The following is a 16,840-nucleotide window of genomic DNA, read 5'->3' as shown; positions in this document are numbered from 1 at the left end:
GGCATTGCCAATTGACAGGTATTTTCAGGTAACCTAAGCCTTGTATGAAAAAGTAAAAGCTAGAAATGATGAAATAGACATCTGCTGAAAGATATGAAGTGTGAGGACTGTGCTGCATTGTTTTACAGTATCCAAAATATCTTTAGTTTTGTTGCTTTTTCTTCTTTCATCAGGATGACAAACGTGGTTTGAGTTTCATTAGAATGAGGCGAGAGGCTTTGGCATTGGCTCTGCACTGAAGCTGTTCTGGTTGAGGCAGCGCTTAAGTTACAAGTGTAAATAAACCCGTGTGTGCAGCAGAGAGTGTTACCTGCAATTTGCACAAATCAGGTTGCATACTGTGCCCCCATCTAAGGCTATTCAGACTTTTATTGCCTTTTTTTGCTGGCAACCAAACTTTCTCTGAGGAGGAATGCTTTCCTTTAAATCAGCAGCGTTCTGCATGGAGACATTCAGTGGTGGCCAGTTGTTCAGACAGCTGAGGTTAGTGAGTGTGGGAGAGGGGCAAGAGTCGGGGGGAAGCTACTTGGTGCAGATGACTTACACTATTTTTACAGTCCTTGAGGGACAGCGAAGTGTGTAAATGCTGCCTCTTGTCTTAAATTTGCGATCTTAAATTCTAAAGAGTTCTGTGCTGTGTTTCGCTTTTCCCGTTGTAAAATTCCGGGTTTTACTGGGGCTAGTCAGTTTTGGTAAAAGTGCTGTCAATTTCTCCCGTTTTGCAGAAAACTCGCAGAGGTTTGCCCATTAGGTACAAAGTAGCAGCTGAACATTGGTATATCTTGCCCTACAGCCCTCTGTAGGGACCTGCCACAGCCAAACTGCTTCTTATTTTCATCATCTCAGCTTTGATTAGACTTTCTACCTGCTGTCCTTCCAGGCAGTCAGAAGAGATCCTGCTAACAAACATCTCCAAGCTCAAAGGCACTATTAGCTGTGGCTGATGATGTCCTGTTGTCACTTAAGCTTATATAACTTTATCTCCAATTTGCCCCTCGAGGTGGGGGAGTACCATGTCAAACTCTTTCTTCTGCATTGCTCTCTTCATAGTCCTTTTCTCTGTGAAGCATCCATAATATATTTTAACACAGCTTGAAACACAGTCAGTGTTCATTAGATGCAGAGCTTAATGTGTGTCCAAAGATACAAAAATTAGTCTTGAGAAATGTCAGCTCCTAAGTGGGTCTTGAAATACAGAAGTTTGATAATGGAGCTGTTAAATGCCCACGTCCTTGTAGGGTCGGTGCTGGATCCTCATGCATTTTTTGGGGGGGAGGGGTGACTAAGTAATCTCTTGAGTGGGAAAAAACTTTACCTCCTGTATCATCAGTGGTCGTGATGTGATGTTCTTCCTTGCTTCAAACCTTGCTTTGCTGCTGATCTAAGTAATTGTGGAGATGGTCTGATTTCAAGGGATCATGTGTCATGCATGCAAATTAATATTGAGGCTAAATTGCCATGAACTCAGGGAGCTTCTATGCCTAACAAAAATAGTCTTGAAACTAAATGCTGTGTGTGAGAGCTTTGCTACGCTGCCTTTCTAACACTCTGGCATTCGCTGTTTAAAACCATCTTTATCTTGTCCTTCCTAGCCAAGTGGTGACATATATTTATTTGCAAGTCCCCAGCTCTCTGGGCTAATCAGTGGTGACGAGGATGCAGTTTGATTACGCATCAGGGGTCAGGGGCACACGAGCACCTTCCCCTTTCTCTGGCCCCCCAGGCGAGCGGCGAGCCGCCAGCAGCGCTGACGGTGGCGCGGAGCATCCGAGAGCACGCTCCGAGTTACACGCTGCTCAAAACTTTTAACCTCGCCATCTGCTCCAGCCAGTCCGTGTAGCTCAGTTCACTCTTCAGCAGAAAGGAATTTCCTATTTTAGAGCAGGGCAATTAGCAAAATATATGTATAATGCGTCTCTTTCACAGCACAAATTGGCAAAACTAGATTTTCCTTTTATTTTTTTTTTTTTTTTAATATGCTGGTGGCTTATCAGATGTTTTGGGAAATTGGTAGCATGCAATATCACTTGCACTTCTTTGCAAATTTAAAAAATTATTTGTAAAGGGATTTGCTTTCAGAATCATCCATTATTTCATTGAGAGAGAAAAAGCGGATTTTCAAGGAATAACTTTCAGCATACCTAGTGTGAAAGTTAACCGCCAGCCTGATAACTGCAAAGTTAAAATGCTTTTACCTCTGTGAGAATGTTAATGGCTCTTAAATGTTGCTTGCTTTCAAATTTCACTGCTGTTACTGTATAGCTAAATAGAAGTAAAACAGAATATCAGTTACCTTGAGCATGACTGTGTATAATTAAACTGTATGCATGGCATCAGTGTACCTGGTTAGTGACTGAATGGCAATTTACTAGTAAAAATTAATTAATGACATGGCATTGGAAAATAGATACTATAGGATATGAAGCATAAAGATGCATGAGCTTCTGTTCTTGAGGACAGATGGCAAGCTGGATGCTCTAACCATGGTAAATGCCTGCAAAGAGCCCTGCTTGGTGAGTGCTCTGGGAAGGATCAGGAATTGTTTGACTGCTGTTGTGCACTGCGGGGAAGAGGCAGCTCTGAGGAAAATGCATAGATACATGTGGGTGAAATATGGAGATGAAATGTGTGTGTGCATTTGGGCAGGAGAGGGTTAATGGTTACTAAGTGAGGTTATAAAATCTGAGTTCAATGTAATTTGCTGATTTCCCTGGCTTACATGTACATGCCAACTGGATGATTGTGAAGTGGTTGCTTTGAGGATTAAATACTCATCGTTGTAAACCCCCCATGTTGATTTCTGCAATACTGCAGAAGATTTTTCCATTCTATGTTCCACATTTCAGTGCCTGGGATTACCTTTAATGTAAATGAGTATAAGTGTTTGTTACTACTGAAACAAACTCAAATTTTACTTTAATTTTTGGTAGCTGGATATAATTCCAATAAAATACATTATGCTTCAACAGTGCGCATGCAACTGCATGGGTTACAAGGAAATAATGTGAAAAAATATTTAGTCCTTGTATTTATTTATCTTGTAATCAAAAATGAGTCAAAATCATATATACATGCAATATAGTGATTAAAAAGATCAAATTTTGATGCTTTTTGTTTGTACTCGCTCTTTAGTAAATAAGAAATGTCATCATTCACAGAACATGCTCGCACTTTAAAATCCAGAACTTCATTTTCTGCAGTAAACCTGCAGTATAGGACTTTTTTTTTTTTAATAAAAGCAAAAAGCTGGAGATAAAAAAATTATGTTTTTCAACTTAACTACAGGGAAATTCTACATCCTGTCAAAAATAATTTTTCCACACTCTGGTCATTTTAATATCTAGAAAATCAAACCATGATTTCCTAGCTGAAAATAGACAGTTGGGTGTTTTTAAGACCACAGCCTCATCCTTATAGTGGCATTTTATACTTTGATTCAGTAATAGCTTTATTTTAAGTATGATGACTTTTACTTAAGTTACTTGTGTGACAGATTTCTTGGGCCACTACTGAGGAAAAGCAAAGCCAAAAAAATTTTGACTGTTACCAAGGAGCTTCAGAAAGGAAAATAACTCTTTGGATGTCTATTAAGTAATTACAATTTCATGGTGTCCCTCTCCCCATCATCTTTTCTAGAATCTCATTCAGAAGTTAACCTACGATAACTGTCAGCACATCAATATTTAAATATATCTTTCACTTCCTATGATACGATCTCACAAGTTTTAAGCCTCCCCCACACGTATTCATCATCCAAATTAATCATCAGTTATGATTGCTCTAACAACTTTGATATCTCTAAATATTTCATTGGCATTTTAGGATGTTTGATATCTTGTGAGCATTTGGACTATTCAAGTTTCATGATTAATTCATGGATTACTATAAGAATATTTGAGCAAACTGATACAGGGGAAAGGTGTACAAAATCTTTTAATTTTTAAAAGCACCTGGCATGGAAAGAGTACAGTCAGGCAAGACAACATTCTACAGAGAAATCACTGTTTTATAGTAAAAGCAAATAAAAACTTCTTTCCCTCTAAAGTGGAGAGGCAACGTTTTGGTTTTCTTTCTTTTTTCTCCATTTCCACACACTGTGTTTCCTATAGGGGATTCTTTCTTGTGTGTTCATATAGTTGCAGAGTATATTGCATCTCCTGACATGTTTTCCTTTGATTAAAACAAACTGGTGGCAGGGCAAGGTTAACCAGAGGCTAAAGCCACAAAATAGGGAATATACGTAGAAAGCAAAGCTAAGCCTTCCTTAGCAAAGAAGTGGGAGAACAAGAAAAACTTTCGTGGGTACAAGAAAAATGCAGGAACAAGAATGGCTGTTTGGAAAATAAAAACTAATTGGAGCAATAAATGTAATGTTCTCAAGTAATTGTGAAATAATTATTCCCCTTTAGAATCATCATACTTTAATTGCTTTCCAACGCGTTCCTGTGTTCTCCGTGGCTGTGGAAAGGAGGAGAAGTGCTTGTGTTCCCTTCAGGATTTCATTTTTCATTTGCAGTAAGCTGCTGGCTTTCTCATAAAGGTTTTCAGAAATATGTTGCCTTAATCGCTGTTGTGCTCTTCCATATGTTGTTAAATAGAAAAGGTGAATGGCAGATGCTGAAGGTATAAATTCCCTCCTAACATGCAGATAAAGCACCCTGAGATTTAGTGGTGCAGTTCTCCATCCTCTGTATCACAGATTTATAATCAATCTCCCATTTTCATTGAGACTGGGTTACGTAAATAGGACACACTTCAGTAGTGTATTCTCTTTGCTCACAGCTTGATTCTTGAAAATTCAGCTGACAATAGTTTAAAATTATAATATTAATAAAGAGGAGATCATCTGGCCTTCAAAATGACATCTGAAAGCAGCTTCTGTTTTGTGTTAAATCTTAATTACTGTATTTAAATGAATGCCTAAATGAGCCAATTCACAAAGGAGTTGCCTACTGTACCAATAGTGCCTATTTGGTGATTTTTTTTTTTCTTTCAATTTACACAAATATAAAAAAATAGTTTATATGGATGAGAACAGCTGCGTTCTCTTGCCTCTTACGACTCAGCTGAAGAAGGCTGAGTATCTTGAGCGTGTTCTCTGCCCTGGGACAGCTTCTGCCTTGCCTGCCAAATGGTGGCAATACTTAAAGTCAAGTTCAAAAGCGATGCTTCAAAACAAGCATTGGTGTGAGAGCTGTGAGAAAGATCCTGCACCAGCCTCCTGGGCCATATTTTGTGATTTTACCCATCACTTACTATCAGGGGCAGCATGTTGTCACAGCTGAGGGCAGGACCTGGGGCTTAGTACCATGGAGAGACTTCTTCCCTGCCCGTGAGTGCTCCAGCCTTGGGTTAGGCTGGAAGGGATGTGCTCCTGCCCACTTCTGCTCAGCTTGGTCTGGGAGCCCAGAGCTGTGTCCAGGCTTCCCTGGAAGGAGACAGAGTGCCCAGCTGTGCCCAGCTCTCCCTGCTCCCCACTGCACCAGGCTTGGACTCAAACCCTGCAGAGGAGCATGCAGGGAATTTATGTCCTTGATTTCCCCTCAGCCTGTGCAGAGTGAGCCACTTCAGGTTTGCCAGGGAAACAACAGCAACCTGAGAATTGTGCTTTATGATTTTCACATCCCTCTTCATTTCTTAAATTGTTGTGTGGCTTTTACCCTGGGGTTTTAGAGTAATTATGGTTATTCCAGAGATGTAGTTATTGCTTTTTCAGGAAAATGGCACTAGTGATCTACTGATTTTTATTTTTTTTATCATTAATATTGTTTTCTTTTTTCCATGTGGGTTAGTGTGACAAAGAAAATGCTGTCCTGTCAGGAAAGCCTAACACTGTCCCAACAGTCAGAGGTCATAATTCATTAGAACATTAATTTACAACTTTTTCAGTGTCTTTCCACTTTAGTGTACTCACTCCTAGACAACAGTGGAGATTTTGAGAGGAAAATCTGGACACAAACACCCTTTAGCTGGTGTGTGTAGCTGGTTATCTCCATGACAGGAGAACTGCCACCCTTTCAGTCCCAGGCTGTGCTGTGCTTTCCCTTGTGCTCTGTTCCTACCTCCCATGTGCTTTGGAGCAGTACAGCCTGATTGCAAATCACAGCTGACAAGAGATCTTTTTCATAACCCTGAAAAATAATAAAAATCCATCATTCTCTTAATCCAAAGGCATGACAATGTCTTCTTGCTTAATATGTAAGTCCTCTTCCCATTTCTTGCTCCTCAAAAGCTTTGCACCACTGAATTGCTCAGAGATGCAAAAAAACCCAAATATCCACAGCTTGCTTGACCCACCACTTGTGTTGCTGACTCCAGTGGCACTTGGTCCAGTGATGGTTTCTGGCCTAGTGTGAGATAAGTGCACTTCATTTGCCTGAAACAGGCCCAGTAGTTGAAAATTATTAGCTTCTGGAAGAGCATAACTGCATTTGAACATCTACAAAATCAAGTGATCTATTCCCTTCTTCTCTTTCTCTCTTTTTTTCCTGGCTCATTCAATTGCTTGGCTCTGTCAGCCTTTGCCTGCAATTCATTGCTAGTGAGAGAGACATCTGGTTCTGCCCTTTATCAATAAATGCTTTTATTTTTTTTTTTTAATTTCAACACAGATGGAATGTAGAACAAGCATTAGGAGTTTGAAATGTTGTCAAACATACTCCATACCCAGTGGCTATTACTTAAAGAAACCCTGTTCTATTCCTGGTTCTCATACAAGATGCTCTGGAAATTGAAAGTCACATGGCTGTGGTTTCTCTTGATTTCACCATGAGTTCTACTAAACTTGATGCCCTTGTTGTGTCTTCCAGGGAAATAAAAATACTCTCTCATTTTATCTGCAATGTCTCTCTACTAACATATAGAAAAGCTGATAATTTCATTAGTCGGTAAATGAACTTTCAATTTTTTTCTTAATTTACTTTAATTTTGTCTTTCAAGAACTTACTGCTTAGAAGCCAGTTTCTCATATTCTAATGGCTGTATCCAAACCACATTAAACCCCTGCTGTCCAAAACAAAAACCAAGCAAACAAACAGGAAAAAGAAAAGTGACGCAAAAAAAAAGAGTTCAGAAAATCCCAGTGACTATTACTTTAGGTATGCATTTAGTCTTTAAAATTGATTCCAGAAAATATCTTGATTGGGAGGATGTTCAGAGATTTGACCACAAAACCAGAAATGCTGAATTAAGGAATAACCACAGATGAGGTAGATGATCTCTCCAGGAAAAAAATGCAGAAGTTATTCCCCTTGTCCTAATCTGACCCAAGTCATTCAACTTCTTCCTCGAAGCACTGAATTTTTAGGATTGCCAGGTGAGCACTGGCTTTTTCTGGCAGGTTCAGTGTTGCCAGCTCCTCCTGGAGATCAGTATTGAGTGGGAGGGGACCAGAGGGAAGAGGAAGGAATAAAATTAGCATTTAATTTTGCAGGATGTGGAAAAATCAATGACAAGTGAAGCAATTCTTAGAAAAAAAGAACCTCTCTGGACACGTAAAGCACTATTATCTGATGTTTTATTACCAGCCATAGCCTGTAGTCCGTGTTCAAGCCAAACTTCCGCTGGGTTTCCAGGAGCTTGGCTGCAATGAGGAATGCATAATGCTGGGCTTTGCATCCCGTGCCAGCCTGTCCAGCTCTGAACCACGAATTGCAGTCGTGTACGTGGGTTTTGCAGCCTTTTTCTCATTGCTGGCCTCAGAGTGAGCTCCAACATGGAAACAAGAGGCAAATAGCTTTTCAGATACTGTTCTACCTTGCTAGCAGAGTGCCTGTCTTGATGATGAAGTGGGGGATAAGTCAGTTTGAGTTAGGCAGGTATTCTTTTGAGGCATGTTCACACACCTCAGGTTGGGGCAGGGGGGTTCTACTCCTCTTATCAAATCTTTTTCCCTTTGCCAGAGAGGAGATTCATCTCAATGCCTGAGGGCTCTCAGCTTTCACAGATATCTCTATTGTTTGGCTGCAGAAGACAGAGTACAACTTCCCCTTTTAAGTTGGTTTGTTGTCTGTGGAGAAGAGAGTAAATGCAGCAGCTTCATAACTTGCTCGGATATAGTTGAAGAAAGTCCAGCACTATATTACAGATTTTTAAAACAATTGGGTTTGCCTGATTTCATTGTCCCCTAAGTGCAGCCTAGTATCTCACTTGGTAGACCACATTTATTTATCTTCAAGACAAGGCTGTGTAGAATAGGACAAGCTTGGAGTTTCACTATCTTCTTATGATTCCCATGTATTTGCTATTCCTAGGTTATTTCACTGGAAGCTTTATATATGCTGTGGTATATATTGTAGAACATAATGATTTAGGGTCAGATTCTGGGTATTTTTGAGCCATTTTTCTTCCTGCAGTGATTTTCAGTGTGGCCATATAGATGTTGACAAAGAGTTCTCATTGTCATTGGAAGTAAGACAGCAGCAACTCTCAATGTCCTATGCAAACCCTTCCTTTGAAACCAACACTCACATAGGAATGAGAGCTGTTTTCCAGCAAGAAATATCACTTACAAGGTTTAATGTGGCCCAGAGAGTCTACAAGAGCACTGATGTCTGTGTTTTCAAAGTAGGATTGCAGGCTCCTTCAGGTCACTTCTTCCCCCGCACGCAGTTTATGGGATTTGGGAAGAGGTGCAGCAGCAGCCTCATTGCTGCCTGTTTGTCTCTGCTGATGAACAGCAGGCCAATTGTAGTGAGATACACTCTGGAATTCAGAAAGGAGCAATTTTCAGCTTGTTTAGATGCCCATATTGCTACCTGGAATCTCTGCAGGAGCTGGAGACTGTCTGGCTGGTTCTGTGCCTCTTTGCTCTGTCTGTCCTCACCTCCTCATCAGGAGATGCTTAGATTTCTTTACTTTGCTGGCCTTCAGAGGATTTGAAGGTCTCTGAGCACCCCTTGGCTCTCCATTTCTTCTCAGGGGAAGGGCAGTGGAGAGGACTGCTGCTGACTTCAGCCACTCAGGCCTCTGATTTTCCTGTTTGGTTTCAAGCCATATATACAGAGTGAATTTGGAGTAAAGAGATGCCAGGCCTCTGGGTAAAATAAATATTGTGGAGCAGAAAAAGGTATGTATTTAGGCAAGGCTTTCATATAAGATGCAAATTCAGGACTACTTAGCAGAGAAAATAATAATTTAAAAATTAATGTTCTACTTAAAAAGTGGAGCATCATTTGTGTTAACAGGAATGAAGGTTTTACTTTTAAGCTCAGCAAAGCCCCAAATCCCAGAAAATGTAAAAATGCTGATGATGATTTCTGGACGTGAACCTGGAAGGCTTCATGGAAACGTAAAAATAAATAAATTTCCCTCTTCTTTCTCAAAACTCTTTGGGCAAAAAAAAAAAAAAAAAAAAAAAAAAAAAAAGGTGTAAATATTTAACAGCAAATAATCACATTGCCAAGAACAGCAAACAAAGCCTTTTTATTCAATTCTATAATATGCTGTAAATAATGAAAGCCCTCAAGATCTAGCTGGATTTTTTTTTTTAATCAGTGAAGAAGCTTATCATGTAGCACTTTAAAAATCCTTCAACATAGCTAAAACTCTTTTCCCAGTTTCTTACCACTTCATGTCATATTTTTCTCTGTCCCTAAAATATGCAATTTGCCCTGCTTATGTTTGTTTAAAATGCTGGGAGCCTTCAGCCTGCTCTGATCCATCCATGTTTCAAGCAAGAAGCCTTCCCTGCCCTTTTCTGCCTTGTGAGTTAGGAGCCACGCTGCTTTGCTCTCCCTTATCACCACACTCTCAATATCCACAAAAACACCACTGTGATTCCTTCCCTGCTTCTCTGGTAGATGAAGTTCCTACAAATACCTGCAAAACATTAATTTGTTTTCTTCCTTCTTTGATAAGTACAAGAAAACTATTGAACTCAGAGAGAACCACCTAGAATTTAGATCTGAAGTGCTTAATGATTTTATATTCTTACTATCCAGACAGTGATTTAAATTTTGAAAGTCCCTGAAAGCATTACTTCATTTCTGGTCTGTGTTTTTTGACCCAGCAGACTAGAATTAGCAGCCCTGCCTGTGATTTTCTAGGTCTTCTGGGGATCTGTTGCTTGACAAAGTATAGTAGTTTTTCTTGCATTTTTGTAGTGGATGTATTAGTAGGTTCTCCCAGCTCTGTTTTTTAAACAGTCTTGTCTACAAGTTGTGAGCCAAACACAATACTATCATGTTGTTTTCTTTTTTCCCACAACCACAAGTTGCCCTACTTACCCAATGCAAATCACTGTGGATCTACATAACATGCCTTTCTCAAGGGCATCTGTTAATTCTGTGTGACAAGCTGGGGAGTTTCAGCCAGGAATATTGAGCACTGAAAGAAGACCTAGTTAGGCTCAGCTGGACTTAAATTTTAAGCAATCCACCCAAATTAGAGCTTTGGCAGACCTTGTGTGTGAGCAGTTTCTTCTTTAGGTGAGACTTTCATTAGCAGCATTCCCCTTTACAGTAAATACAAACAGCACCAAGGTGATGCTGCAGGAACACACAGAGACCTCAGTAGATTGCAACCTTTTCTCTAAGCACTTGACTTTTTATACAGCAAGACTGGTGGTTAAACTCAATGAAAACGAGTGGTTTAGAATCAGCTCAAATATTGCAGAAAGACTGGTTGTTATAAATAAATGAAGGACTGAATCCAAAGCTCGTTGAGTCGATGGGCAAGCTCCCTTTGATTTCAGAGCGCTCTGTATCTGTGATCCAAACGCACCGTGAACAGATAAAGACAAAGAATTTATGTTGATTGGACATATTCAGTGTGACAAGAGCTTAAGTCTGATTCTCCTCTTTGCTTATGAAACACAACTCTGTGCTTCTCCCCAGGGTTGCTGGAAGACAAGTATTTTGGTAGCTGCATGCTAGGACTCACAATTAGTGCTGGCTCCCAGCACTAAGAACCACAGTGCTCTATGAAATGGAGAGAAAGTTGTGGCTGCATTGTGGGGTTATCCTGATTTGCCTTCAGGGCTTTAAAGGTGTTAATTTTCCTCCCATTTTTATTTTTTTAATTCTTTTTAAAAAGTCATCTTGACCTGTTACAATGGTAAGTTTAATGGCATCAAAACACCTGCAGTTAAATTGTGGGCTTTAGAGAGAGGAGGTTCTCTGCTGGCTGAATGCCCTCTGTTCTCATCCCATGTGCTGGTTGGAGTATTCTGTGGCATCAAGCTCTGGGTCTGCCTGTCCTCACATCTCTGAGTCTTGTGGGCACTGTGTAGGTTGTTCTTTCTGTGTATAAAAACCTTGTTTAGGTAGCAGATTTATTTTCTTAGTCAAGGAGCACAAGGCACTCCAAGGGATGGATGTGTTGTAAGTAGCACGGCAGTAGCATCAAGATCACTTGTGTCTTCTGGTTTCCTACTGAGGTAGATGCTGAATAGAGAAGCACAAATCACTTTTCCTTACGATATAATTAGCTCACATGAAGCAGAACTTTGATACAGTTTTATTTTTCAATATGAGATACATTTATTTCATTTTACCCTAAAATAGTTTACTCTTCTGGGTCGTCTGAACAAGTCGAATGCTCGATTTCTCTTTCTAAAATTCTTGATCATGTTAGTTTTGAAGCAGCCTTTGGTCCCATTTCTAAATGGAACGTGGTTGGTTTGTCTCAGTGACTTCCCCTCATGCAACCTTAATATATTTTCACTTGCTATTTTTTGTTCTGTTCTAGATTTACTTTACTGCAAGAGGCATGATCATTTGATCAAGCTACTGAGGTGTACACCTCTACATTTTTACCGGCTGTATTTCAAATTCTTTTTGACCTCAAATTTTCAAAGTAACTTCAATTAATCTTTGTTCTGGTTTATTTAGGTTCCCCATGCAAAGAGTAATGGGAAAAGTAAAAGCAGAATGTCTGTAGGGGTTAGTATAAACAACTATCCTTTTCATACTGAGCATTAGCTTGTTGAAATGTCTCCACTCTTGGCAGAAGACAAGCTTCGTAACCTAAGAGGATGTGATTTGAGTGGAGTTTTCATGCCCCATGTGCTCATTGTGTTCTTGCCACTGATGCAAACATTATCTATAATTACATTTTCAAGAGACTGAAAATTGCAGTCTTTGTGGAACAAAAATGCAGCTGAAGAATGGAATGTATATCCTCTCCACCCTCATTATAAGGCTTATAAAAATCAAACTATAAGGCCCAGTACTGTAGCTTTCAGATACAGGAAACCAGCACTGTTAGCCTGCAGTAGAGCATTTTCACTGAAAATTAAGGCCTTTTGATAATCAAGCTAGTGCTGTTATTTCTACTAGCATGCCATTGAAACTAGTCAAACTAAAATTTGTAATTCAGATCAGTATAAATAAAGTTGGAGTAATTACTCTGTTTGCTTATTTACAATATTTTCATGAGTTTGAGATTTAATTCACAACTGGTGGCAACATTAAAAGATTTATTAGACAGATCATAACATGGGTGTTGAAACATCCTACCACACCGTGCTGTGGAGCAGCCATGTTTTTCAGAAGGAAAACAACAATACTGAAAATGCTGTTTTCATGATGTTCTCCTGGACACTGAGTGTTTTAGTGCTGCTGTTCAAACTGCACATCTCAATAAAACATCTCTTCCCTACATCAGCGTTACCATCTTTATTCCAGTAGCTGAAAAACCAGAAGTAGAAAGGAGAATACATACCCTTGATTTTCTGTGTAAAACAAGCACTGGAAACTTAAATAAAAGTTTCCAGGTGGAGACAGCTAATCCTGATCTCCTGTAGTATGCTTTATGGAATAGAAATTAATGGAACCACAGTGCATCAATCACCTGTGTTCATAACATCCAGGCCTTCATTTTCCTCGTATGAACTTGAGTTCTGAGTAGGGTTTTCCCTCCAATAAGTGGGGCATTTGAACGTTCTCTGAAAGTGGAGTTTCTCTCTGGTACCAGGGAGATAAATGACTTTGAATAGAAAGGCACATGCTGTTATTGGTTCTATTATTTACTGCATAGAGGAGCGTGCATAGAGGTGTTGAATGATCACATAAATGCTAATAAATAGATAAATAAGGGATGGTCCTGAATGCCTGTAAATCCATGAGAGTAGATGTGGAAATGTATTGTTAGAAGCACAAATAGTCTGGACTAAAATTAATGTGTTTTTACTTCTTTCCTTTCAAGCTGGTTGGATTTTTTTATTATTATTCTAAAGGAAGTCATAATTTGGTTGCCCTTCCCAGGTTCACAGTTACTGTTAAAAGCAATTGTAAAAAATAATTTAGATGAACTAGTGTAAGTCTAATTAGGTATCTGTTTATGACCATCCAAATTTATGTGGAAAGTGCTCTGGGCAAACAATAAGGGCAGCTAGAGCCACATACTTTATGCAGTTGCTGCCCAAGTTGATAATTCTGCCTCCAAGTTCTTCTCCCTGATTGCTGCAAGCAATGCCCAGGATCACTGTGGTGATTGAATGCTGGAGTTCCCAGGACAGCATCTATTCTTAGTGGTCCAGCAAAACTTATTAAGAAAAGTAATTAGAACAAAGCTCAAGTACATTAGCCTCTTTAATGCTCCTGAATTCTCAGAGCTGTCTTCAACATTGGCAGAGGCTGTTTCCAGTGGAGAAGCTGAAGGCAACTTTCTTTGCTGAAGTTAAACCCACTTTGGCATCGTGGTGGGAATTTCTTCTTACATAGTAATATCAAGACCTGGACAGATCAAAGGGTGCTGGTACTCCAGTTAGTGAAAATAACCCACTTTTCTTTTGTTTTTATGATGGATTTCTGTCAAGGTGCAAAGTTCTGTGTTTCTGCCTGCTTCTAATGTGTGGTGTTCTTCTACACCATGTCACCTCACATCTTTTCTGTCATCTCTTGAGGCCCAAGAACTATGATGTGTTTCTATAACTATCAGTTTCCCTTCAAAGAATCATTTTTGCTCTCTTTCTTCTTTATCATAAGTCTGCCATCTTAACTCTGGCAGGGTGGAAATGTATTTTCTTTCTCTGCTTGCAACACCACCCAGCATTCCATTTGCTCAACAAATCATCCCCACCATCCTCCTGAATATCTGTTTCTCCATTGGAATCCAAAATGCAGTTTCAAGCCTGTTCAGTCTTGTCTGAGGAATCAAAACTATGTCTCCTTGGGCTCTCAGAAAGTCTTTGGGGAGATCTCTTTGATATTTAAACTACTTCAGAAATGTGAGTGGCCGTATTCCTGAGATGGGAACCTTCACTAAAAACCTTCAGTACAGGGAGGCACATGTTCTATGAGAGAAGCTACAAGGAGAGGTGTTCTTCATTTTTTCCTGATTCTACACCCATATTCACTCACCTTGGGTGCTTATCCCCTTCCCCAGTCATTCCCCTCCCTGCTAATTCTGGTAGAGTTGGACAAGAGCTAACAAAGTGTCCTTTGGGCTGTAAGATGTCCCATTAGGCAGGAAAACAGGTTTCTAGGTTTTACAAGTCCAGACTACTCACATTCACTTACTGAACAAACAGTCTATTTATAAAAGGGCCTTCAAGCTATTTTTTTCTTCCCTTATGCCAATTAGTGACAATTTTTAGGTCTTCTCTTCTGCCACACTCAGGATATTTTGTCTTTGTTCTTCAGTTGCCTTCGAGAGGTCTTTTGATGATTTCTGTGCTATTGCTTTGTAGGCCAGACAGTCACGTCAAGTGTCACTCCTGACAACGTGCAGTCTGTATAGTAAATTTAATAGAATAACCCTCATTTGTTCTTTATCTCAAAAATAAAATCCTCTTCCAGAGGAAGCTGCAGAGGTGCAAGAATTGCACAGCAGCTTGTGCTTCTGGGGACACCTGAAGGACAGCTGGGAAGACCCATCACTGTGGCCACACCAAAACTCTGCTACCTGGTTTTCCTTCATAGCAATTCTTAGACCTATGGGGGAGTGGAACATAATTTTCAGTAAATTGGCTTGTGCCTGTATTGAATCAAGCTTGTCCCATTTCAGATATTTGTATCATAAATTTCCAGTGGCACTGAAATCATGTTTGCTAATTTTGGAAGATTCTCAGGACTTTCCTAAGGATGAAGAGGAATTATATCCTGTAACTCCTGAGGAAGGGTGACTTTTTGTCTGCACTGCAGACAGGATTGATGTTAGTTTCAGAACCAACTTTTTAATAAAATACACTGTTTGAGTATAAATATTCTGTCAGAAAGGAGTCTGCAACTACCTGCCTTAAAGTTTGTGTTTCCCCACACTGAGGAGCTGCATGCTGATCCTCAGGCTATTCCATTCTGTGATGCTAATAGCACTAATGCAGTATCATTGTGTTTGAGGCTTCAAAGATAGCATACAAGCATTTTCTTATGATTCCCTGATCTTTGCATTTATACCCAGCTGTTTGTTATTCAGTTCAGCCATCAGCATCTAAGTCTCAATGGACCATGTAATATGCAGCTGTAGCCAGATGTAATGCTTCCTATTCCTAAATGTTTCTGTTAGAAGCTAAGAGTGGCAGGCTAAAGACGACTGATAACAGTGTTGCTTGCATTAATTTAAACTCTAGAGCTACAGTGATTCTGTTTGGCAAATTTATTCCATGGCCAACAAGCAGAGCAGTATTTCCAATCTCCATCATTGCTAGTGGTGTTGACATTAAATACATTGAGTATGTCTGCACTGATACAAAATGTACTTATGGTGCTAATTCAAACAGGAGAGGGATGTCCAATTTGCATAAACAAATATATTTTCAGATACAGTTCTATTTAAGAGAGATAAAGACAGGAAAAAGCTTGTTCTAAACAATGAATCGCAATAATTTGGAACAATTCAACAAATCTTCGCCCTCTTTAACTTTTTGTTCTCTACAGATAACCAGGAAACTTTTACAATACCTTGCTCATGCTACAGGCAGATCTTGTTCTGCTCATCTTTCCTGGCATGGGTGGTGGCACAGAAGGGAATTGCAGTCTTTGAGCTTTCTGCCACAGATCACACTGAAGCATTTGGCAAATCACTTCAGCAGGTGATTGGGAGTGCACACATACTCTTCACTAGAAGAAAAGTTGAGAAAGCTGTTCAATCTGGAGAAAGGAAAGCTTTCTAGCACCTTCCAGTACTAAAAGGGGTTACAAGAGAGGTTGACTACAAGGGGTATTGGCTTTAAACTGAGAGAGTGCAGGTTTAGATTAGATGTTGGAAAGAAATTCTTTACTGAGAGAATGTTAAGGCACAGTAACAAGCTGCCCAGAGATGCTGTGCATGTCCTATCCCTGGAAATTTTCCAGGCCAGAGTGGATGGGGCTCTGAGCATCTGGTCCAGTAGAAAGTGTCCCTACCCCATGGTAGGGAGGTTGGACTTGATGATCCTTAAGGTCCTTTCAACCAAAACCATTCTGTGATTGCCAGTGGGTGATTAGACACTTCTGAGAAACTTTGGACAGGAGAATTCTTCACAACTACAAAATTCCTTGTCAGTGGGAATTTAACATACTTCAAAATTTTTGTAGAAATTATCTCTTCTCTAGGGGTTTTCATTTTTCATTGGCAGTGTAACTTCATAACACACACTTTATATTCTGGTCATTTTGTATTGTTTAACTCAGTGTAAGAATGAAATAAAAATTAGATGTGTAGTGTTTCTTCCCTTATTTCTTCCCTGTCCCCAGACTCAGCTCCTTATATAGGTATATATATATTATTATTTTGCTCACTAAGTAATCCTAATCCAGCAGGGTTGCTGAGGTGATGGGCAGTGCTCTCAGCTCCTCCTGTGCTCTGTGCATCCCTGGGGTGGTTGGTGCTGCACAGTCAGATGCAGCCCCAGTGCTGGGCATGACAGGATCAGGTTGGATTCCAGTGTGAGCAGCATTACACAGAGGATTTGATGTGA

The 16,840-nt window shown here is 39.8% G+C and overlaps 1 protein-coding gene across 13 annotated transcripts in view; it reads left to right on the top strand.

Annotated features, from left to right (window-relative positions):
- The window catches only part of CELF2 (CUGBP Elav-like family member 2), a 373,808-nt gene that overhangs the window by 133,257 nt on the left and 223,711 nt on the right, over positions 1-16,840 (top strand). The window lies entirely within an intron of this gene.

Source organism: Oenanthe melanoleuca, chromosome 1A (assembly GCF_029582105.1).
Source record: "Oenanthe melanoleuca isolate GR-GAL-2019-014 chromosome 1A, OMel1.0, whole genome shotgun sequence".
Taxonomy (NCBI): domain Eukaryota; kingdom Metazoa; phylum Chordata; class Aves; order Passeriformes; family Muscicapidae; genus Oenanthe; species Oenanthe melanoleuca.
The sequence above is the reverse complement of the archived record's forward strand: the minus strand, read 5'-3'. Positions and strand labels throughout refer to the sequence as shown.